At 39.3% G+C, this 26,614-nt stretch overlaps 1 protein-coding gene and 1 non-coding gene across 5 annotated transcripts in view; one reads left to right on the top strand and one right to left on the bottom strand.

The window, feature by feature from the left end:
• The window catches only part of Frmd3 (FERM domain containing 3), a 280,263-nt gene that overhangs the window by 219,981 nt on the left and 33,668 nt on the right, over window positions 1–26,614 (bottom strand). The window lies entirely within an intron of this gene.
• Window positions 22,689–22,795, top strand: LOC138837055 (U6 spliceosomal RNA). Its single transcript, XR_011375153.1, has one exon. It is a non-coding gene; the product is annotated as a U6 spliceosomal RNA (small nuclear RNA).

Raw genomic sequence — 26,614 nt, 5'->3', positions numbered from 1 at the left:
TAGTAAGATCTTAGTCTGAGGTTGGCCCTTGGCAAAAATGTAAGACCCTATCTGAAAAATAACCTGAAATTAAAATGGCTCAAGTGGCAGAGCACCAAAGGTACTAAAGCAACTAAAAGTTAGCTCAACAGATATGCAAAGAAGCCCAGCAGTGTGAACACCATCTGAGAGCTTGGAAGAAATGCACATTGGCAGGCTCACATCAACTACCTCACAAGTCACAAGTGATTTCCATGCACAGAAAAGTTTGCAAAGTCATGGCTCCCCAAAATTATCAGATGAAAGAAAGACAGCTGCTTCAACAAATAGTGCTGGCAGAACTGGCTATCCACATGTAGAAAATTGAAGTTAGATGCTTATATATCACCCTGAACCAGAATCAACTCCAATGGATCAAAGACCTCCAGGTAAGAGCAGAGACCCTAAAAATATTACAGGAAGGGATAGTGCTCCTCAGCAGAGGTTGAAACTTCCTAAATAAAGATACAAAACACAACAAATCAAAGGAAGGCTGGATAAATTGGATTACATTAAGCTGCAAAGCTTGTGCTTGGTAAAAGCCATAGCTAGCAAGATAAATAGAAAGACCACAGGGGCTGGGAAGGTGGCTCAGTGGTAGAGCGCTTGCCTTGCATGCCTGAAGCCCTGGTTCGATTCCTCAGCACCACATAGGCAAAAAAGAAAAAAGTCGGAAGTTGCGCTGTGGCTCAAGCCTTGAGCTCAAGAGCTGAGGGACAGTGCTAAGGCCCAGAGTTCAAGCCCCATGACCAACAAAATATATATATATATAATATATATACATATATATACATATATATACATATATATATATATACCTAGAGCTCAAAAAATTAAACCCCTCAACAATAAATCTTCAAAGAAACAACCAGCCCACTAATAAGTGAGCTAAAATATTAAAAAGTGCTCCTCTGTAGAGGAAATAAGAATGGCCAATAGACACATGAAGAAATGTTCAACACTGCTATCCATAAAAGAAATGAAAATCAAAACCACATTGAGTTTTCACCTCACCCCAGTTAAAATGGCCATTATCAAGAAAACAAATAATAACATGCTGGCAAGGATGTGGCCAAAGGGAACATTACTACACTATTGGCGGGAAGGTAAGCTGATTTAACCACTTGGAAAACAGTATGGAGATTCCTCAAAAGACTAAATATAGAACTCCCCTATGATCCAGGAATCCCACTCCTGGACATTTATCCAAATGATCACAAGCAAAGCCACACTAAAGCTACCAGCACAACTATGTTCATTGCAGTATTATTTACCATAGCTAAGATATAGAACCAACCCAGATGTCCCTCAATAGATGAATGGATCAAGATGTGGTATATATATATATATTCTGCATATATATATATATATGCAGAATGGAATTCTATACTTCTATCAGAAAGAATGACATTACTCCATTCATAAGGAAATGGAAAAGCTTGGGAGAAAAAAATCACATTAAGTGAAGCCAGACCCAAAGAAACATAGGCTCTATGATTTCCCTCATTTGTAATAATTAGTATATGACTAGGATAGTCCTAGCAGAGGATCACAATAGCTCAATGGATATGTGCATATGATCATATAAAATCATGCTAATTGAAATGAACTGTAAGACATGGAAACAACAGGTCTTTTTTTGGTTGTTGACCTTGTTGTCATCAATGTACTGTATCAAGTTCTTTCTTTTTTTTTTTTTTAAAAAAAGTCATGGCTCTGCAGTTTCCTTTGGTAACTAGGCCAGGAAGACCTTTTCCTAAATGAGTGGAAGGAGAAAGAAGAAACAATTTTCTTACCAGCCTGGTTTCAACTACCAACCTTGATGACTAATTGTTTACAAAGACACTAAATAAGTGAAGTATGTCAAACCCAGAGAAACAAAGGTTGCATGGTTGAGAATCTGCCCTAGATACTTCTAGCTCCTGCACTAGAAAGTAAAGGGGCTTAGAGCCAGTTGTGCCCCAGGTAGGACCAAACCTCTCTCTGGTCTGGGGTTATGCCAAGGCCTGGGCCGCAGGTGACGTACCCACTGCTGTTGTCCTTCACAGTCTGACCACATTTGGATCCCATTCCCAGAATACAAAGCTTTATTTTCCAGTTATTTGGTTATTGCACTTCTCCCTGCCAATTACAAGACCTTCCCAACTCACTATTCTATTCCTGACAAAGAAAAGGTTCATTCATCTTGGTGAGTCAAAGCATTCCTGCCCTGTACTTCCAGATCTCACCCATGTCTGCCATTAGCATCATGGCCCTGAATCTTCAGTACCCTTGCCCTGGGCTTCCCAACTCCTGGGCTTCCCAAGTGAGCCACCCACCTGGGCCTCCAGTTGTTTCTCCTTTCCCACTCTCTCCAACATCCCAGGCCTTGGCCCTTGTTTCCTCCTTTCCATGGATGCATGCAGCTAGTCTTTGTCCTTTCTCACTATGGCTTTGGCTCTTAGTTTGAGAAAAAGCCATTAGATTCTAATCCCTCTTCCCCTACAAGAGTTCATCTTCAGACATCAAGAACTGGCCCTGATCTATTGTTTGGACCAATTTTCTTCAGCTTAACAACAGCCTCAGTCTTTCTATTTTTATTTTTCTCAAGGCGTGGCATTCTTTCTTTTTCTTCTCTTCAGCCCCCAAATCCACATCCTGAAAAACAAAAATTCCTGTGTCAAAAGACTTACCTTCTAGTTTAGAGCTGTCCATTTCTCACATTCCTTAACATAAGTTAAAACCATACCATCCATTCTCTTTATAGAAATGGCTTATGTCAGGCAGTGGTGGCTCATGCCCATAATCCTAGCTACTCAGTAGACTGAGATCTGAGAACCATAGTTTGAAGCCAGGCCAGGCAGAAAAATCCATGATACTTTTATCTCCAACTAACCAGCAAACCCAGAAGTGGATATAAAGTTCAAGTAGTAGAGTAGCCTTGAGCAAAAAGGCTGAAACCCTGAGTTCAAACCCTAGGATCAGGAACAAGAAGCTACACATTAATCAGAAAAACACAACATAAAACAAAATGGGCCCCAGCTGTGAACAGGCACTCACTAGAGAGGAAAAAATGTGTCCAGTAAACAAAGCTATCCCAAAATCAGCAATGATGAGGAAAATACAAGTCGTCAAAGTGAGGTATCATTGAACTAGCAAAAAAATGAAAGTCTTACCATACTGAGTACTGGAATCTACAGGATATTTTACTTGATAATAGACAGGCAGTAATGCAGTCCTTGGAGAAAGAGTTTGATATTTGTCTCCTAAAGTGGAAATATTGTCACTTTATCAATACCTCAATTAGACAGATATACACCACAAAAGGTTATACAGTACTTACAACTAGAGATGGAGAAGGTACCTAAAAGTTCACCACTTTCAATTTAGTACCATCTTCAGAAATGATCCCAATGCCCAGAACTAGGAGAGTAAATGAATCTACTGTGATCTATTCAAACAACTGAATATTGCTTATCTGTCAAAACAAACAAGCTGAAACAACATTAAGAGTTATCCCTGGAGCTGGGAATGTGGCTTAGTGGTAGAGTGCTTGTCTAGCATGCATGAAGCCATGGGTTTGATTCCTCAGTACCACATAAACAGAAAAAGCTGGAAGTGGCATTGTGGCTCAAAGTGGTAGAGCACTAGCTTTGAACTGAAGAGCTCAAGGACAGCACCCAGTCCCAGAGTTCAAGTCCTACGACCAACCAAAAAATAAATGAATGAATAAATAAATAAAGGAAAACCATCAAAATATTGTAATGCTTTACAGGAAAACATACAGATTGTAATAAAGTCAATCAAAAGAAAAATAAGAAAAGAAAAACCAAGGAAGGATAAAGTGAGATTCCAGGATAATGGTACCAATTAGAAGGAAGCATGAGGATGAGTTAGAAAGAGCAAAGACAGGCATTGTTAAGGCCCCAGCTCTGTGTTGGACAACAGATTTATGAAAGATTATCATAAACAAGCCTGTTTTAAAAATATTTTAAAAGGCACTAATCCCATTAGAAAGGGGCCAATTCTAAAGTGTGTGTTTTGGGACTTGAACCCAGGACCTCTGGCCTTAGACAGCTGGTTCCACACATAGCCAGTGCTCTACCAGTTGAGCCCTAACTCCACTTCCTGCTCTTTGCTGATTAATTGAGATATGAGTCTGAGATTTATCTTCTTGGGCTGGTTTCAGAACTCCATCCTCAGATTTCAGCCTCCTGAATAACTAGGATTATAGAGTGACCCACCAACACCAGCTTCCAATACTAAAACTCTTTAATTAAAATTTTAAATTAAATTCCATGTATGAAACTAGTTCACCTACAATTCCTAGGGTATTCAGAATCAGGATTATCATATGTGATGTTTCAGAGTACTCTGGAAAGCAGAGACCCAAGTCTGATACAAGGGTGATATAAATTCCATCATGCTTCTCTGAGCTTGCTTTGCTGATGTACACAGTGATTGCCCAGAGAGGAACTGGAGGGTTTTTTCCCTCAAAGCATTGATCACAGAACTCCTTTTGCATCTTGAGGACCAACATCCTGCTTACAGTACACACGTAGAAGATGCTGTTTCATTTTTGTCAAAAAGCTCACAAGAACTATGAAAAGGGAAGCCAAACAAATAAAACCTAAAGCTAAGAAAGCAAAAGGGAAGACAACAACTCACGGGTATGTACCATGCAATCTCTCATAGCATGTGGGCTGGCAGGCTCTGTGCTGACTGTTGGGCCTCAGCCATCCCTAATGCTGCTTTTCAGGAGGCAGACAATTATTTACAGGGAGTTCCTACCAGGTACATTTTTGGAAGTCACACCCCATCTGTTTGAACACGTTTAAGAATATTTATTTCCTGGATTCCCTACTAGATTATTTCAAAGAAAACTGGGAAGCATTTTGCAACTGTTTATTATTCCCTAAATCATCATAGACAGTTTTCTTTATGAAGATATCCATCGGTACTGTAATCTGCAGGCAGCCAGGTCAATAATATCCACTATACACTTATTTAGAATATCTGAGAAAGGACTCTAGATCCTTCTGAGGAAGATCAGACTCCATGCTTTCTGTGGTTATATTGAACACTGACAGCCAATATATACAGTTAGCCCTCCATGTCCATGGTTCTGTATTCATGCATATAACCAACCTCAGATCAAACTGTTTAAGGGAAAAACAATAGCATCAGCCTGAATGTTGGTTTTTTGTTTTGTTTTGTTTTGTTGTCAGTCATGGCGCTGTTCCTGAGCTATTTATTGTGCTCAAGGCTATCACTCTACCACTATGAGACACAGCACCACTTCTGGTTTTCTGGTGCTTAACTGGAGATAAGAGTCTTACTGACTTTCATGTCCAGGCTGGCTTTGAACCAGGATCCTCAGATCTCAGCCTTCTGAGTACTAGGATTACAGGAGTAATCCTGTCTCTGGCCAGCCTGAATGTATTTTAACTACTTTTTCTTGTCATTATTACCTAAATAATATAACTGCTTATGCAGTATTTGCATAATTTGCATTTGCATTGTGTTAAATATTATAAGTAATTTAGGGATAATTTAACATGCATAGGAGAACATAAATAGCTCATATATAAATGCTACACTAATTTACATAAGGGACTAGGGCAGATTATGTATCAGTGAAGGCTCTCGAGACCAATTCCTCCATGAGATAACTGGAAAGGTCATTCACAGCAGGTTTTAGTAGAATGAGCTGGGGACAGGTGTAAGACATGTGTTAACTTCCAGTCATAAGATACTAGATATAAACTTACATAAGCCGACATATGGATGAGAATTTTTTTCCAAATTATAAAATCGCTCCAATCAATGACAGGGACATGTGACAAAGGACAGATGAAATCATTTACAAATCCTGTGTAGATATGTGGCCAACTTCTAAAGGATGTGAGGTATCAAGGATTAGACAAGTTAAAAAATCTCAAATCTACTGAAAGAAAATAATGCCGGCTTGGGATATATCATTTGCATCCTAGTAAAATCAAAGCAGCTGTAGAGAGAAACAATAGAGAAAAACACTGCATCTCATAAATGTATCAGTCTAGAGACACAGGCAATCTGATCATTTTCAATACATAAAATGAAACCCACTGCCACAGATAACTAGATACATAAATGTCGGTGCATGCAGGATGGTTGCAAATCTGTCCCTAGGCCTCAGTCACTGAGGCAAATATTGATGGCTCACTGTATTTGGACCTTTCACTAGTAAATCTTGTGAGACATGACACCAGACAAACAAACCTAAGCTCAAGTTCTTCCTGAGTGAGCCTGAGTGAAAATGGTGCTACTTGCTACCTGGTGTCAGAATTACATATGCTTGTGTGTGCAAATGCCTTTAGCAATCTAAGGTAGCAAACTTGCTGGCTTTACCTTTTTACTAACATCAATTGTTATGTAAATAACAAGCATATGATTCATTTTCCAGTTCCTGTTTGATCTATATAAGATGGGAGATCTGTAAACAGTGTCTCTCTCTTTGCTGCTGGCTAGCATCTAATTACATTAAGCAAGTTCATTAAAATGGTAAAATAATAATAATAATAAATAATAATAATAATAATAATTTGGAAGTATGTATGTTTGCCAGGTCATTAGATTCTCAACAAGAGATAAATCCTATCTAAAGCTGGTTTTTCCTGTTAAACCCCTTATGTTCCCTGTGCAACCTGTACTTGTCCCCTATTTCAGAGACAGAAGGGAAATACAGCTGGGAAATACACTGGCTTTTAGGATTTCCCACTGCTGAAAGGTGGTTCAAGTCAACCAGAAATCCTAATGAAAAAGCATCTTACCAAGGCGTAGTAAAGCATTAAGCCAGATACCAGAAGACCCAATACCAGCACCAATTCACTCAGAAAGCGTGCTTATCTGTGGAAACTGCATAACTTTAACCAAGAGAACTCAAAAATACCTTTCAGACCAATGACTTTGGTGGGGGGCAGGAGGGTGTTACTGGGATTTGAACTCAAGACCTCACATTTGCTAGGCAGGCACTTTATCACTTAGCCATCCCCTTAAGCCTTTGGCAGGGGCTGGTTATCTTTTAGGTCTTGCTTTCTGCCCAGGAACACATCTGTGCTGTGAATTGCCTGTAAGACTTCCCTTTGTAGCCAGGGTTCCCTCGCTCTCACCTAAGAAAGGATTCTTGCAAACTTTTCTGCCTGGGCTAGTCTCAAACTGTCATCTTCCCAGTCTCAGCTTCTCAAGTAAGTATGATTACAGGAGTAAACTATTTGCAATGAACTTAGATCCAGATTCTTAAACACCTTCAAAACACTTTAAAGGGAAACCAATTTTTTAATTATTACCTTTTAGTTGTTGTACAAAGGAGTTTCAGTTCAACATGTGACCTTATGCTTTCTTGATCAATATCACCCTTCCTATCATTTCCCCCCACCTCTCCCAACTTCACACATCCCCTCCAGTAACCTGGTTCCATTTTCACCTATGCACATTAAATATTATGACTGTATGCATCCAACCTTTCTCTCTCTATTTGCCTTCCTTCCCTCCCCTTGACCTTCCTGCCTCCTGACAACACATTTCAGCTTCCTGGTATTCATTTTGTTAAACTGTACATTACTTGCCCAAAGGAGTACAATATATTCAGAGGAGGATTTAAATGATGTAGATCCTTTGAACAACTAGTATTCTGTTTAATATAATGGATATCAGGAAAAAAGAATTATTTTACCAGGTTCTAATGTTCTTAATGGATATAATGTACATATGTATATATAGGATATATAATATGAATTACATAAATAATACATAATATACATGTTAATAGATTGTAATATAATGTACATGTATGATCCTATAGGAAGGAATTAATACCTTCTGGCATAATAGAGAATAATATGCTATGAATGTCCTGCTAAATTCCACTCAGAGGCACAGTTTTGAAATTCTAAAATTTGAGACCACTGGACTGTGAAAATCTCCTTTGACTATCCCCAGTGCTGAGAAGTCGCCAAAATAGACTGCCATCAGGACTCTCTACCAGACTGCACACTTTATAGTTGCCTAGGACTTAGCCATCAAGGCCTCCCAGGCAGCAGAGAAAGATGTACAGGACTTTTCCAAAGATGGTATACCAGGTCACCTTCCATGCAGATGGCTAAACACTCCTCAGCACATCTTATCAGCTTATTACTCCTCCAGATGAACTACCTGGTTCCACAGGCTCAGGACATTCTCTCAAAACCATGAAAACATGTAACATCATGGGGCTTACACCGTCGCATAAAAGAACAATAGTTGAGGTTTCAATTCTACACACATGCACATCTCCAACTCCCTTGATAACAATGACTGGTTATTTAGTTCTATGACTGAATTTTAAAACACAAGGAACACAAGTAAATTCTTGGATTAACACTGATACTATGAATCTGCATAAAGCCATAGACTGATGATGAATATTCTCCCGAGCCACTGAACACATACTATATCAAAGTATTTAGTTAACAGGAATCCTTGTGACATTGCATACACAGCAAATAGCATTATTCCACTCTACCCCTTGCCATCCATCTCTCTGGACATGCTGCTTGATTTTAGCAGAGCAAAGAAGAGAGTATTAAAGGTGTCTCCCAAGTTATCATTACCAAGAAGTAAATTTATGGTGGTAGTCACAATCCTGTGTGAGGAAAACGCCATTAGCAATGGGTTATGAATGGCCACTGAAAAGCCACCTTCCCAAGTGAGTCAGGCAGGTTTTACAAAAGGCCTTTCTCATTTTTCTCTTGTTACTAAAAATGAAGACTTCACCACCTCCCCCAAATAGACTATCTCAATGGTAATGACTAACTAGTGTATTTCTACTTGTAGAAAATTGATTTTGATATGAATCATCTTTTGGTCATCTCAGAAATCTTCTCAAAGGCTTCTGGAGGGAGACATAGGTGAGATGTAATAAAGATATCTCCTGGGTGCTGCTGGAATTGGTGAATTTCAAATGCCATGATAATGGGTAGACTCTCCGCAAACAGATCTAATAAATCTTAACTGAACACAGACAACCTGGCAGCCCTAGACGGGCTCTAGGGACACTACATACCTAGTGAGGGAACAACAGTCAAATACTGCTCTGCAGATCATGGAGAATCTGAGAACTAGTCCAGAGGAAGACATGATCAAGTACCAGGGGAAAATCTGAGGTGACTTCAGAGGGTCTTTGGGAGATGAAAAGCATTGGAATTTTATCAGGGAAGGTAGACCCAAGGAACCAGCACCCCCAAAAGACATTTAGAGAGGGGATTTGTCAGTAATGTTAGACTAACTCAAACCAGATTTTCATTCAATTTTCAACTGGAAACAACAGAGACTGATTTGTTTTCACCAATTTCTGGCAACCACCAGAATGAAAATAGGCCATAAGCTATTAACTCTCACAATGTGTCCTACTTGTTTAGTGTGTACTTTATCTGGATACACCAAAATATATACTCCACTCCTTTGACTTCTTTCTAAAAGAAATATGATTGATCAGAATTTCTGTAATTTTGTTACAGACAACACAATTTACATACAACTAAGTAACTGATATTGAAGATGCACAAACACCCCAAACATATATTCTCTCTCAACTCAACAGGAGACAAAAATCTACCAGTGCCTAGGAAGAAAAGACATAATATAAATAGTTCATTTGAAGCCCCTTTGAAACATCTCATTCCCATGCCATCCTGAGCTAATATGGTCTGACATATTCTCATTGATTTAGCTTTCTTCAAGTACAAAGTCAGTCATGTATGCACTGAAAAATCAAGTTGAAATTGATCAAAAGTGAAATAACTTAAAAGTATGCACGTAAGATACATGAATTTAGAAGAATACATAGAAGGAGACAAGATTTTTAGAAAAAGGGACTTCTGATTTGAATATAGATATTGGATAAATAGAGAAGTAGGGAGGTAGGGAGGTAGGGAGGTAGATAGATAGATAGATAGATAGATAGATAGATAGATAGATAGATAGATAGATAGATAGATAGATAGATAGATAGAGATAGTAGATATAAATATCTGAGATATAATATTTCTACTTCCTTGCTACATGGATTATTCTTCTCCCTCCTTTTCACACTCAAAGCTTTACAGAAGTCAACCCACTGCATAATGCGGTTGGGCACCTCCTGTCATTCATTGACAGACCATCCCACTCCCAAACCTAATACTGGTCCATCACCACCATCCCTATTCATTGTGTGATTAATTCAGTAAAGAGTGTAAACAGGCAATGATTTTAGACATAGTTCATTATGTATAATGAAGAAAATAGTGCAAGGAAAAACTGTAAAGACACGAAGTAGACCACGGTAAGAGAGGCTGAGCAGGTGGCCAAGGCCTCCACTTCGTCCTCAGCTGGTGTTCAATCCCATAGAGGAGAAAAGGGGAGTGGCAGTCTAGCTATCTGAACAGTCTTCTCCAGTGACCCTGCCTTGATTTAGAGTAGAAGCCTGCAGATTCTGCAGGTCCTATTCATTAGGGAAGCAGAGATGGAAGCAAAGAAAATACACCATTGCTGGAGAATGGTACCTTAACACCAAATTAGGGACCACTAGAGAGATACGCATTTTGAATAACAAACTGTATACTTATCATGAAATTCAACAGTTCCACTTGGACCATTGGGCTATCTATAAAATCTCTTTTCCATTTGCTTCAGAAATGCCTCTTTGGTCTAAAAAAACAACCAACTTAACTTGGTGGTTTTAATATACTCTCTCTTTTTTTTTTTTAAAGAACTCATGGCCTGGATGTTGTCCCTTAGCTTTTTCTCTCAAGGCTGATAATCTACCACTTGAGCTACAGCTCGCTCTACTTCTAGCTTTTTGGTAGTTACCTGGAGATGAGACTCTCACAGACTTTCCTGCCTGGGTTGGCTTTAAACTTTGATCCTGAGATCTCAACCTCCTGAGTAGCTAGGATAATAGGTGTGAGCACCAGTGTCTGCTAGAATATTATTCTTGATTCCTCCTCAAATAGCTACAGAAAATGGTTTTATAATAGCTGATGTTTCCTATAGTTACCTTCAGGGGATGTAATGCAGTAATATAAATCCCAATAAATATAGCAATCAGGTATAATAAACACAGAACAATGGGGGCCCAGGACTGGCCCCCAGCCTCCCCAGGTGAGACACTTGACCTTGGTCAGGTCACTTGGAAGTCAAAAACAAGAGGGAAACCAAAGTTCATTCCATTCTTGCTAAGTGTGTTTCCTGTCCTGGAGAATTCAACGCCATCAGATTTAAACTATATTAATACTAGCCTCTTCTCCACATTGTCATCCTGCTTTATGTCTAGTAAGTGCCTTTTCCCACAGTCATTGCAGAAATCTGCTTGTGGTTCCCTCACCCCAGAACAGAACAAACCTTCACATCTATCAAAAGCTCCAGACCAGGCTGGTAAGGTAACTCAGTGGTAGAGTGCTTGCCTCGCATGCATGAGGCCCTGGGTTCAATTCCTCAGCACCACATAAACAGAAAAAGCCGGAGCCGGGTGCCCATGGCTCACGCCTGTAATCCTAGCTACTCAGGAGGCTGAGATAGAAGGATCACTGTAAAGTCAGCCCAGGCAGGAAAGTCTGTGAAACTCTTATCTCCAATAAACCACCAGAAAACCGGAAGTGGCACTGTAGCTCAAGTGGTAGAGCGCTTGCCTTGAGCTGAAGAGCTGAGGGACAGCGCCTAGGCCCAGAGTTCAAGTCCCACAACCAACAAAAAAAAGAAAAAAGAAAAAGCCAGAAGTAAATTTATAGCTCCGAGTTCCTACATCAACATTGGAGAGATCTGAAACCAACACTTTAATGAGACATCTGAACCTCCTTGAAAAAGAGCAGCAAGCTGAACCCCAATCCAGTAGATGGAAAGAAATAATTAAAATTAAAGCAGAATTAAATGAATTAGGATCCAAAAAATCCATAGAAAGAATAACAAAACAAAGAGTTGGTTCTTCAAAACAATTAACAAATTTGACAGACCATTAGCAAATCTTATCAGAAAAAGAAGAGAACATACACAAATAAACTCAGAGATGAAAATGGAAACATCACCACAGAAATAACCAAGATTCAGAACATTATAAAGGAATACTTCTCAAACTTTTATGCTAATAAGTTTGAGAATCTGGAAGAAATGGATGAAGTCTTAGCAAATATCGACATGCTGAAACTAAACCAAGATGAGTTAAGCCAACTTAACAGACCCATATCAAGCATTGAAATAGAAACAGCAACAAGAGACCTCCCATCTAAGAAAAGCCCAGGACCGGATGGATTTACAGTGGAATTCTACAAGGCCTTCAAAGCAGAACTCACACCAATATTCCTCCAACTCTTCAATGAAATGGAAAGAGAAAGTTCACTAGCGAACTCTTTCTATGAAGCCACCATAACCCTCATCCCGAAACCAGGCAGGGACTCATCAAAGAAAGAGAACTATATGCCCATTTCTTTGATGAACATTGATGCAAAACTTCTCAACAAAATTTTGGCCAATCAACTTCAACAATTCATCAAAAAAATCATACACCATGATCAAACAGGACTCATTTCAGGGATGCAAAGCTGGTTCAATATATGCAAATCAATTAATATAATTCATCACATCAACAAGAGCAAGGATTTGAACCAATGGTTATCTCAATAGATGCAGAAAAAGCTTTTGACAAGATCCAACACCCATTTATGATGAAGGCTCTGGAAAAACTAGGAATCCATGGAACATTCTGTAAGGTCCGCTCCTGGATGGCGAGCAGACTCCACCCTCCTCGCAGCAAAGTCTCCACCCAGTACCTGCGTTACCTAGGCAACTGGGACACCTGGAAGAGGTCACATCTGAATTTGATGTGGCCACACCTTTCCCCACCCATACCCTACATAAGGCCTAGCCCAGGCCCAGACCCTCTCTCTTTTTCTCTCTCTGTTCGTTTCTAGCTCTTGCTGCTCTTTTCTTGCTCTCTTGCTCTCTCTCTTTCCCAGCCACGTGGAGTGCCAACCTTGCCTGGTCCCAGCAGGTCTACCCCTTACCTGAATACCACGTGAGTGCTACTGTTCTTACCCCTCTCTCTGCTCTTTTCTCTCTCTTTCCTCTCTTCCCAGCTCTCTCTCATTCCCAGGCCTTTCCCAGCCACGTGGAGTGCCACCCTTGCCTGGTCCAAGCAGGTCTACTGAATAAACCTACCCCTTATCTGAATACCATGTGCGTGCTGGTGCTGTTCTTACTCGGCTACCTCTTTTTAAAAACCTAACATAAATGGTTCCCTGACCGGGAATCGAACCCGGGCCGCGGCGGTGAAAGCGCCGAATCCTAGCCACTAGACCACAATAAACCTACCCCTTATCTGAATACCATGTGCGTGCTGGTGCTGTTCTTACTCGGTTACCTCCTTTTTAAAAACCTAACACATTCCTCAATATAATAAAGGCTGTATATGACAACCCTACAGCCAGCATTATACTTAATGGTGAAAAACTAAAGCCATTTCCTCTAAACTCAGGAACAGGACAAGGATGTCTTCACTTCTCTTCAATTTAGTATTAGAATGCCTAGCTACAGCAATAAGACAAGATGCAAACATAAAGGGGATCCAAATAGGGAAAGCTAAAGTAAAACTCTCCCTCTTTGTATATGACATGATCTTGTATGTAAAGAATCTCACGGACTCCACTCCCAAATTACTCGAGCTGATTCGAAACTCTGGCAAAGTAGCAGGGTATAAAATTAACTCTCAAAAATCAATGGCTTTTCTGTATGCCAACAATAAGAAGAGTGCAGCTGAAATCAAGAAAGCAACTCCTTTTGTAATAGCCCCACAAAAAAATAAAATATCTAGGAATTAACTAAAGAAATGAAGGACCTCTGCAATAAAAATTTTAAAGACCTAAAAAAGGAAATCAAAGCAGAAGTTAGGAAGTGGAAAAACCTCCCATGCTCCTTAATCGAAAAGATCAACATGTGAAAATGGCAATACTTCCCAAGGCTATCTACAAATTCAATGCAATACCTATCAATATTCCAACCTCATTCTTCAATGAAATAGAAGAATGAAGAAGAATAGAAGAATGAAAATTCATATGGAACAATAAAAGACCCCAAATAGCAAAAACAATCCTTATCAGAAAGAGTAGTGCTGGAGGAATATACCAAATTTCAAACACTACTACGAAGCCATAGTAATCAAAACAGCTGGGTACTGGCACAAGAGCAGACCTAAGGACCAATTGAAAATTCAGAACTGAACCCACAGACCTATAGCCACCTAATCTTCGATAAGGGAGCTAAAAGCATAGAATGGAAGAAAGACAGCCTCTTCAGTAAATGGTGCTGGTAAAATTGGTTAATCGCCTGTAGAAAACTAAGGCTAGATCCTTATATATCACCCTGCACCAGAATCAACTCCAAATGGATCAAAGACCTCGGAGTCAAAGCAGACACCCTGAAAACATTACAGGATGGAATAGGAGAAACCCTAGGTCTCCTAGGCACAGGCTGAAATTTTCTTAATAGAGACCCGGAAACACAACAAATCAAAGAAAGGTTGGACAAATGGGATTGGATGAAGCTGAAGAGCTTCTGCATAGCAAAGGACATAGCTAGCAAGATCAATAGAAAGCCCCATGGATTGGGAGAAGATCTTCACTAGCCATACAATGGACAAGGGTCTCATATCTAAAATATACTTGGAACTGAAAAAATTAAATCCCCCAACAACAAATCCTCGAAGAAACAACTGCCAGATAAACAAGTGGGCTAAAGACTTAAAGAGAAAGTTCTCTGAAGAGGAAATAAGAATGGCCAATATACATGAAGAAATGTTCAACCTCTCTAGCCATAAAAGAAATGCTAATCAAAACAACATTGAGATTCTACCTCACCCCAGTTAGAGTGGCTATTATCAAGAACTCTAATAACAACAGATGCTGGAGGGGTTGTGGCCAGAAGGGAAGCCTACTGCATTGTTGGTGGGAGTGTAAATTTGTTCAACCACTTTGGAAAGCAGTATGGAGGTTCCTCTAAAGACTCTCCACATAGAGCTCCCCTGTGACCTAGCAATCCCACTTTTGGGCATTTACCCAAATGATCACAAACAAGACTATACTAAGGCTACCAGCACAACTATGTTTATTGCAGCATTATTTACCATAGCTGTTTTGGAACCAACCCATGCCCCTCAATAGATGAATGGATCAAGAAAATGTGGTATGTATATACACAATGGAATTCTATGCCTCCATCAGAAAGCATGGCATCGCCTCATTTGTTAGGAAATGGAAAGATGTGGAGAAAATTACATTAAGTGAAAAAGCCAGGCCCAAAGAAACATAGGTCCCATGGTTTCCCTTATTTGCTATAATTAGTATATGTCTGGGACAAGCAGAAAAGCTCAGATAAGATGATGTTAAGCGAAATGAACCCCACGATAGGGACACAAGTGTTTTTTCTTCCTTGCTATTGTTTCTAACGTATTTATAAGGTACCATATGATTTTTTTGTTGCTTTGTAGGTCTCTCCCCCATGGTATAACCCGTTTTCACTGTATTTGATGTTGGTATAATTTGGGGAGAGGAAAGGAAAAAACAAAATGTTTAAATAGGGATACAGATTGACCCATTGCAACAATGAGCTGTACAAGACCCTATGTCGAAAAACGATCTAACATTCTTTAATAAACTTTCAATCCACCTGGCTCCAATGGTTTGAAAATGTAGGAAAATTGGAAACCAGAAATATCTTTTTATTTAAAAATAATACATTGAATGGGCTTTCTAAAATTTTCACACTAATGAAAGTTGGTGAAAATTCTAGTGTGGCCAGGTACCAGTGGCTCACTCCTGTAATCCTAGCTACCCAGGTGGCTGAGATTGAGGTTCAAAGCCAAACCAGACAGGGATGTCCATGAGCTTCTAATCTCCAATTAACCACCCAATGGCTGGAAGTAGAACTATGGCTCAAGTGGCAGAGAGCTAGCCTTGAGCAAAAGGGCTCAGGGACAGTGCCCTTAGGAGCCAAAGTTCAAGCCCCAGGACTTGTACTCACAAGAAAATAATAATCCAGTTTGTTAGTCCCTGTGCCTGCTTCCCTCTCTCTCTCTCTCTCTCTCTTCTCTCTCTCTCTCTCTCTCTCTCTCTCTCTCTCTCTCTCTCTCTCTCTCTCTCTCTCTCTCTCTCTCTCTCTCTCTCTCTGTCTCTCTGTCTCTTTCTCTCTCACATACACACACAATTCCTAAATGGTTGCCAATAGCAACCATTTAGAAAGCAAACCTAACAGTTAGAATGAAAGAAAAGTCAAATACTCTATTGCAGATTCCAAAGTGTGTTCTGAGTGTGCTGTTCATGAGAGGCTTCGTCTAAACAGCGCTGCTCCTTCAAATGACTTCAAGGACCATCACAAGTATATTTTAACTTTTGAAGCATCCCAATAAATGTTAGTTTACTGAAGGCTCTGGGAAATCCTGTAGTTTTCTCTTTTTTGTTTCCTTATGGACTTTTTATTTAACACTGAATCTCCCATGGAATCCCTTTTTCAGGTAATACATAGAACACTTAGAAAATGTTGTTACACCCAATCTGCATCCTCTTAGTATGTAGCGCAGGAAGAAAGGGAAACATAACTATTCGTTCCCTGTTCCACAGTGGGTAAGAGGGGAAAGTTACAATAGCAAACTGAGCCCTGAGCAAGAAAAGGTCATAAATGTGATTTGAGATTATATAAAAATGGTACCTGCTGTGTGTCCTTAAGTCCCTGATATTTAATGTTTCTGTCAGAGGCCTAGGGGGAACAGCATGCTGAAGGCCCAGCTGGGGTAAAAACTCCCCAAGGAATGGGTGAAGTGGACACCAGCCAGCAGTCCTCCCTCCATTGGGGAATGAGATGCCACAGGCCACACAGGAGCTGCCATGGGTACTTCAAGTCTGTGATGAACTGTCAGGAGTCTCCTGTCAGGAAGATTCTGCTTCATCAGCAGTAACACAAGCATTACTCGACCCTTGTCCTTCTATACAACCCGTACAGGGCTGACACAATGGAAAAAAAGGTTAGCCAGGAAAACCACCTCAGCGGCCTCCTGACCCAGCTCTGAGTAGGAAAAAAGATTACATTACACACAGACAGGAAGTGGTATTTTGAGCTCTTATATATTTAGCTGGATATAGTTGCCTGGAAAAGTCATCTTACCTAGAGGGAATGACCGCGCATATGTAGCATCAAATTCACAAAAGCAGAGAACTCCGAGAGGAGGTGGGGAGAAAAAAGAAATAGATGGAAAGGGATAGGCTTTTGATTGTACAGCAAAGGAAATGAATGGGAATGATAAGCTTTTGATTGCATATTAAAGTGTCCCACAAGGATAGTTTAGTCAATGACCAATTGTACAAAAATGACCATCTATATGATGACATATAGCACTGAGTTGTCTTAGGCTGGGAACCTGTGGCTCACACCTGTAATCCTAGCTATTCAGGGGGCTGAGATCTGATGATCAAAGTTTAAAGATAGTTCTGGCTGGAAAATCTGTGAGACTCTAATTAACCAGCAAAAGGCTGGCTCAAATGGCTCATCCTTGAGTGAAAAAGCTCAAGGATAGCACCCAGGCCCTGAGTTCAAGCCCAGCACCAGCACTACTACCATCCTAATAAAAAACTTTATTGTCTGATTGTGTCATAGCTAACTTAGTTTGTATAGGTATACCTTGATATTCACACGGTGATGAAATCCACTAATGAGGCATTGTTCAGGTCACGCCTCCATAGTTAAGTGACACAAAACTGACCTTAGGTTCCTTCCTGAACTGGATGACATGCCTTGGTGTTTGCTACCCACTCTTGTAATTATTTTGTAAAATATGTGCTAATATTTAATGTAAGAAAATATGTAAGCATCACATTCTGGGCCCTCAAAGAAACGAAGTTCCCTAAACACACGAGGAATAAATTAAAACTTCTGTCATTCCCATAAGTCACCCTAGACCAACTCAGCCCTAAATTAATTAATGCTAGTTTGATTAAAGCCTCTTCCCAATAGACCATGAAACCCACAGAACTGACAGCATTAAGCAAAAAAGATTAAACTACACCATGAGGCCTGTCTGATAATATGGTAATAAAGCATGTGCAAGTCAGCCATAAGAAATCCCCTAGATCACACAAAAAAAGCTGCTAATTCTAAAAGAAGAAAAATTTCACCTTTTTGAGCTATATAAACATGGCATGAACTTGGAGGTTCCTTTCCCCAAAATTGCCCTTATGTACTACATCACCCTTCTCCATAACTGTAGCAGTACTGAATGGAAAGGGCTCTTCTGTACCCACCTTGCCTTTCCATAGCCCACCAATCCTCCATGATAAAGGCAGGGAGGAGACGCAGGCAGTGCAGGGTGCAGACTCTGTTTTCTTGCTTGCTGCTATTCATCCCTCTAGCTCTGTCTGACCACCAGGAACCCTAGAATAGGGAGGTAGGTGTGTGCATACATTCCTTGGAGAGTCTACCAAGGTTTCTCCTCCAAGCTGATGTAAGATCTGCCTTACTCACCACCTCTCCACCCTCCAACACCCACAATTCTCAGGGATCCCCTAGCCTTGAGCTCAGTTCAAGTTGAGCAATATTCAGGGTCAATAGATGCATTTAGGGAAAAGTGGCCAAGGGGCCCTCTCTTCATTCTCTCCCCTTTGAATAACAATGTGCTTTGATATCTTCAAAATTCATGCCCATTTATATGTCTTGCTGGGGTTTTTTTGTTTGTTTTTTGTTTGTTTGTTTTTTTGACAGTTGTTGGGCTTGAACTCTGGGCCTGGGCGCTATCCCTGAGCTCTTCAGCTCAAGGCTAGCGCTCTACCACTAGAGCCACAGTGCCACTTCCAGCTTTTTCTGTTTATGTGGTGCTGAGGAATCAAACCCAGAGCCTTATGCATATGAGACAAGCACTCACTCTACCACTGAGCCACTTTCCCAGCCCTCGCTGTTTATTTTTAATGGTTTGCTAGTGCTCTGACTTGATTAGTATACACTATATATAGGTATCAAATTAGAATGTATAGCCCATAAGTCAGTACAGATGTTATATTCATTAAAATATTTTACACTTCAGCAGAAAGCTTTAAAAATATCAAAGAAAGTGACTCAGGAAAATCTGGGCTGATACACAATTAACTATTACTATACTCTAGAAACCTACCTCATCACAAGTTTGTCTTAGATCTTTGCAAATTTTGCTTCTTTCTTTAGATTTTTTTCTTTATAAAAACAATAATGCTCCTTTTGGAATTTTTTTTGTCAATTGTGGGGCTTAAACTTAGGGCCCAGGCGCTGAGACTCTTTGCACTAGGCTGGCATTCTACCACCTGAGTCATAGCACCACTTCAAAAACATTTGAATAGTTAACTGGAGATAAAAGTTTCACGGGGACTTTTCTGACTGGGCTGGCTTCAAACTGCAATCCTCCTGAGTAGCTAGGATTATAGCTGTGGCCACTGGCCCCTGGCTCTTTTGGAATTTTTTAAAAGTTAGTATCTCTGAAAATAGTCATGTGTTTATAGCTGTCTGTTATTTATATGCTTATGTGATATGTATATTATAGATATATTCATATATAATTTTTATAAACCTATACCACACAGCTGTATATTTTACGTAAGTTTTCTCTATATGCAATATTTTAGAATATTCTGTCCCATTTCAGTTTCTTTTAAAGTTGGCCTTGAGCTTGAGATTCTACACACACAGTTGTAAATTCTTACTTATTTCATTGAAATGTCATAAATATTTCCAGTCATTAATTTTTCATAGAGCATATGCTTTTCTAGTGACACAATTTTCCATTATGGATATTTTATTATTTATTTAGCCATTCTCCTGTTGTTTCCATTTGCTTACTTATATAAATTATGCTGCAAAATATTTCTCTACATTCTGCTTTATCACACTATCTTTATTTGAACTTTACACACAGAGAAGCAGAGATGCAAGGAGACCAAAGTAGGAGGAAATCCAAGCAGTAGGAAAGAAGGTCCTAGAAGCCAAGAGAGACATTTCCAGGAGAGCAGAAATGCCATCTGTGCCCAATATTGTCCATGGAAGTGAAGAGATTTGAATAAAGTAGGAGCCATTGGTACCCTTGATAAATGGACAGCAGTCTCACTGGAGTGGGTGAACGAAGTTTGGGAAAAATTATTTTTCAAGGAACTTTGTTGTAGTCAATGGCAACTTAGGGGAAAGTGGAATCAAAAGAGAGGGTTTAATGATGGTAAATCCAGGTAAGCTAAAAAGCATAATTCCAACAGCCAAAGACATCAATAGTGCACAAGTTCAAGTTCGCCTCATAGCACATGGGAAATATTCTGTGTCTGCAAAAATCATACATGTACTTAGAATATACAAGAGGAATGTCTTTTTTTAAAATTAAGGTCATAATAACGGATAGTATTTGTGTAAAAAATGCTATTTAAACATTTTAGTGATCACCATAAATAAACATAGTGTCAAACAAATGATTAATTTTACAGATGACAGTTGTGGTAATTATTTGTTATCAAGTCTGGGTATGTAGTAGCCAAATGTTCTGCTTCAATTGAGGCTATAGGTAGCTATGAGTAGAAGATAAATGTTTGAATTTTGGCAAATATATTTACCTGACAACTCAGTCAACAAAACCTTTCTACACCAGTACAATAAATTATTTTCCAAATATGGCACATGTTCTGCAGTAAGGGACTGAAATTATAAGTGATTCACAACTTAATGATTTGTGGCATAAAATTTCCATTTAAATAACTTTATTTCTGTCATGGAAGAAAAATATTAAATAAATAGCTGGCTAAACAGCATGTGACCATTGCATAATGTGTGAAAAGAGCAAACCGCTGGCTGAAGTTTGGGAAGCTGATGAAATAACACTCTAACTCATCAACTGTTCTTTCTCAAAAACACACCTAGTGTTTTGTGGGTATCCTTAACTATATGACAAGAATCTACTCTTAAACCAACTCAGTTACCATGAAATAAGAAAAACATTTCCAAACAATCTCAATCTTAAGAATCACTCAGGTATACTTGTTAAAACCCATATTCCTAGACACCATCTCAGCTTAACTAAAAACAGAGAACAAGCAAGGGGCTGATGCCAGATTGGACAGGAAAGTCTGTGAGACTCATGGTGCCAATTAGCTACCAAAAAGCAGCAAGTGGAGCTGTGGCTCAAGTGGTAGAGTGCTATCCCTGAGCAAAAGGCTGGGATAGCAGCCAGGCCCTGAACAAAAACAAAAACAGAAAACAGAGAACATGTATTTTTGACAAGTGTCCTGGCAATTTCTATGAGGAGAAAAATTTTTATGTAATGACAAAATATATATCTATGTGCACTCCTCTTGAGAGCAGAAAAATTAAGATGTTTGAGGAAAGAGGATACCTTAAAAAAACAAAACAGTAGATTCTCCATGAGTGGCATTAGAAAATAGTATAGTTATCTTAAAGCTGGCTTTTAGAAGTGAAGATTTTGTTTCCCCAGGGTCTGTAATAAGCAGGGGTTTATACAACTGAAAATAAAGAAACTCCTTAAATTCCTAAAAATAAGGAAACACCTCATAGCATGCCATAGCAAGGTCCAAGTTTGATACAAACTTGAGGGAATTCATTCATGCCACTCTTTCCATTTTTATTTTTATTTACATCCCCAAAAATAGGGACCAAAAATTTTCACCTCAATAAGGAAATTATTACCTTATATGTTTTTAATTTAAGACCATTTGCATTCAAAAGGTCTCAAAAGTGAATTCATTTTGTAAAAGCAAATGCTAAAAATAAAACAGAAAGTCCAGCTCCGGTGGCTCATACCTATAATCCTAGCTACTCAGGGATCTAAGGATCACAGTTTGAAGCCAGCCCAGGCAGACTGTTATCTACAATAAACTACTCCCCCGACCCACCCAGCCAAAAAATAAAAAATAAAAACCAGCAGTGGAGGTGGCTCAAGTGGTAGAGCAGTAGGCTTGAACAAAAGAATCTCAGAGACAGCACCAAGGCCCAATTCAAGTCACAGAACCAACACACACACACACACACACACACACACACACACACACACACACACACACACACACACACACACACACACACACACACACACACACACACACACACACACACACACACACACACACACACACTGAAATTTGCTAAGGAATAGGATATCTGATGAAATCCCCAAATGTAGCTAATGCCTGGAAATAAAGTGTTTTGGTCAGTCTCCCAAATTATACATATGTGACATAGTGGAAATAGTTTAAAATTCCAAAATCATTCTAAAGTGTTTGAATTACTAAATGGCAAGGATTCAGAATGAAAAAAACAAAAAACAAACGTTTACTACTTGACAGATATCTGTGGGCTATTCCACGTGCTCCAACCCCCCTGCACTTGGATCATGTTATCAGTGGCATGTGAGCAGCAGGCCTGAGCCATTTCTGGGCCTACATTATTTCCAATCTGGTGTAAAATTTTCTAGTACTCTGTTTCTCTCCTGCAGGGATGCTTGGTGTCTTTGATGATGAAGGAACAATATGGAAACAACCAGGATAGATGAACATTTTCATAGAGTTCTTAATAGAATGCCATGCAAACCAGGCACTGGTGGTTCATGCCTATAATTTTAGCTAGTCAAGAAGCTGAGATCTGTGCTGGCTTCGGCAGCACATATACTAAAATTAGAACGATACAGAGAAGATTAGCATGGCCCCTGCGCAAGGATGACACGCAAATTCGTGAAGCATTAAAAAAAAAAAAAGAAGAAGCTGAGATCTGAAGATCGTGGTTCAAAGTCAGATAGGGCAAAAAAGTCCATGAGACTCTTGTCTCCAATTAACTAGCAAAACTCCAGAAGTGGAGGCATAGCTCAAATGTTAGAACACTAGCTATGACAGAAAAAGCTAAGCGAGATTGCAAGGCCTTGAAGTCTAAGCCTTAGTACTAGCACAAAAGTAAACAAACAAACAAGCAAACAAATAAATAAAGATGACATTGCTGCATTCAATTTTTATGAAGCAAAAACGGCTTTTAGGGTATAAAGACCCTGAAATTGGAGGATTATTTTGTTGTTACATATAACCTCTGCCATCCTAGCTATCTACTTGGCAGCCACTTGATTTCTCTGGTTGATGACACCAAGGGAAATTATTCAACGGATCTGCTAGGTTCATATCCATCACTGAAACCAGATAGCTTGATAGGATATTCTCCATGGCCCTCACTGAACCTAGGAATTGTTTTATTCTCTCTCCTGGCTGGTTTAGAAAACCAATGGAAACCCTTTCATTTTCCCTAAACCTAATGTGTATTGTGTATAAGTGTCTTGAGACATATAGGACCAAACTTGACCTAAAAAAATCAAAATCAGATCAAACTGAGAATATTTTTTTCCTGGTTACTAGGATTTGAACTTCAGCTCTTGAACTTACTAGACAGGCACTGTACCAACTTGAGTAACATCCCCAGTTCCTAATAATCATTTCTAAATCATCCCCTTAAATTCCATGACAGAAAATAACAGGCCAAAAGTTTTTCAGATTTGTTTTAGTTCCACTTTCCATAAGGTATTGATCAATCTCCAACAAAAAGAATAAGAACTCAACAAATAGTTCATGTGTTCCCATTCCTCTATCAGACATTAGCCAAGGAGACTATGTAAATTCATATTTAAACTAACTAAAACTGAATAAATTTTAAAATAAAATTTAAAACAGCTGGCTCCTCAGTTTTGCTAGCCACTTTTCAAATGTTCTATATTCAGTTGTGGCTACTGGCTCTCATATTGAACACTGCAGAGCATCTACATTATCATGCAGAGTTTTATTGCCCAGCATTGGGCTAGAATTCTACTCAATATCTACCCTCAAAGCCATCCCAAAACACACATAATGGAAGCAACACATGTATTTCCTGTTTATGTTTTGTGGGTGTGCATGTATGTGTGTGCATGTGCATTCTAGTACTGAACGTTTTCTTTCTCTCTTGGCTTTTTCATTCAAGGCTAGTTCTTACCACCTAAGCCACACCTCCACTTCTGGATGTTTGCTGGTTAATTGGAGATGAGTCTCTCAGATTTGTCTGCCCAACTTGGCTTTGAGCTGTAATCCTCCTGAGTAGCTAAAATGACAGCATGATCCACCGGTATCCAGCACAATGTATTTCTTACGTACAACCCTTCCTAGAAAACATACTCAATTCTCTCTTCCCCAGGTAATATTATCATTAATAGGGTAATAATCCCATTATTATTGTTAGTGGAATAAAATTAAAAAGGAACATCTGAAAGACATATCTCTGAGATACAGAAAGGCTTTACCATAAGATCTGCCATATTAGCTCTTCAGACCATTGATGGGCCAGATGTGCAAAATGTGAACATTGCTTTTATCGTGGGGATATCTTTGCCTATTTACTATCTATCAAAAGGCAAAAATTTTCCTGCAGCAGGAAAAGTTGATGAAGTGGATGATTGATTCCCAGCTGTCATTGCTATTGAGCTATCAAAACACCACAGAAAACCTGACATAGGCAATGCCATGGAATTGTTCTGTAAACAAAAGATTTGTCTAAGATACCACCCAGAATGACAGAAGGATACACCTGTCAGCAAGATGTTTTTCCCTGTAGGGAGCACCAGGTGCAAACTCAACTATATTGACTATGAGATGAAAATTCCCAGGGGACTAGTTCTTAAAAACTGAGATATGCTGTAGAAGAAAAAACAAACTGAGCTATCATTCCTCAAAGAATTCTCACCATGCTTTTATCTTTAACTGAAAGCAGATTGATGAGTAAAAAAAATCAAAAGGGAGGAAAGTATCTTCTGAAGCAAATAGGAGCCAGAAACCAAATGGTCATAGCTTTCCACCCCTGCCTATCTGTGCAATGAATTCATGGTGGACAAGTGTCTGGTAACATTACTACCAAACAAATTCTACAAGGAGATAAGGCCACCATCAAATGTTGGGGATAACGTGGAGAACAGGAACTCTCATCAATCATTGGCAGCAAGGTCAAATGGCTTTGTAGTTCCTTATAAAGCTAAATACAGCCTTACTGTATGGCCCAACAACAATGATCCTTAGTATTCACCTAAATAAATCAAAAACTTTTTGGCCACATAAGAGTTTTAAAACCTGCACATGAATGATTAGAGAAAATTGATGCCTACTTGTCAAAACTCAGATGCATAATGAAACTCATTAAAATTGTAAAAAGGTAGGGGGGAAAGGAGAGCAAAACAATGAATATGACTAAAGTACATTACATATATATGAAATATCACAGTAAAACTCCTTTGTACATTAATATATGCTAATAACAGTTTCAAAATCAGATGCCACAAACATGTCCTCAATAGGTTGTAATGTGCTATCATTTAGAAAGTGAACTATTATTCAGCAATAAAAATAAATAAGCTTTATCTTGTCCATGTAATTGTAACCCCTCTGTACAGTATTTTCACAATAAAAAATTAAAATAAATAAATAAATAAGCTACCAAGCCACAAAAGAGTAGAACCTTAAATGTTCACTGCTAAATGAAAGAAGGTAGTTTGACAAGGCATCATATTGTCCAATTTTATCTAAATCACTTCTAGGAAAGGAAAACTATAGAGATGGTTTAAAAAAAAACCCTCAGGGGCTGGGAAGGTGGCTCAGTGGTAGAGCGCTTGCCTTGCATGCCTGAGGCCCTGGGTTCGATTCCTCAGCACCACATAAGCAAAAAGAAAAAAGCCGGAAGTGGTGCTGTGGTTTAAGTGGTAGAGCACTAGCCTTGAGCTGAAGAGCTGAGGGACAGTGCCCAGGCCCAGAGTTCAGGCCCCACGACCGGACCCAAAAAAACAAACAAACAAAAAAAAAAAAACCCTCAATGTTTTCTAAGAATTAGGAGGGAGAGATGAATAGTCAAAACACAAGAAATGTTTAGGACAGTGAAACTATTCTATTGGCCTGATGGTATGCATCTGTCAAAACCCATAGAAGGGGCCAGGCACAGGTGGCTCACACCTGTAATCCTAGCAACTCAAGGGCGGAGAGCTGAAAGGTTTAAAGCCAGCTCAGACAGGAGAGTCTCTGAGATTTTTATCTCCAATTAACTACCAAAAAGCTGGAAGTAAAGCTGTACTCAAATGGTAGAGCACTAGCCTTGAGCAAAGAAAGAAAGAAAAGAAGAGTGAGAGAGAGATGAAAGGAAGGAAGGAAGGGAGGAAGAAAGGAACGGAGGGAGGGAGGGAGGAAGGGAGGGGGAGGGAGGGAGGAAGACAGACCTCTGGGAGCTTCATACACACACACATACACACACACACACACACACACACACACACATACACATACACATACACATACACACACACACACACACACAAAACATATATACACCCAGAGTGAATCCTAACATAAACTGTGAACTTTAACTAATAATATATCAACTGATTCATCTATTGTAGCATGTGTACCAACTAAAGAAAGCTGTGAATAATAGAAGACAGAGATGAGGAGCCAGATAGGAACTCTATTCTGTGTAATTTTTCTTTATACCTAAAGCTGATCTTAAAAAAGAAAAGTATATTAAT

The sequence above is a fragment of the Dipodomys merriami genome, unplaced genomic scaffold, assembly GCF_024711535.1.
Source record: "Dipodomys merriami isolate MVZ:Mamm:240054 unplaced genomic scaffold, mDipMer1.0.p SCAF_26, whole genome shotgun sequence".
NCBI lineage: Eukaryota > Metazoa > Chordata > Mammalia > Rodentia > Heteromyidae > Dipodomys > Dipodomys merriami.
The sequence above is the reverse complement of the archived record's forward strand: the minus strand, read 5'-3'. Positions and strand labels throughout refer to the sequence as shown.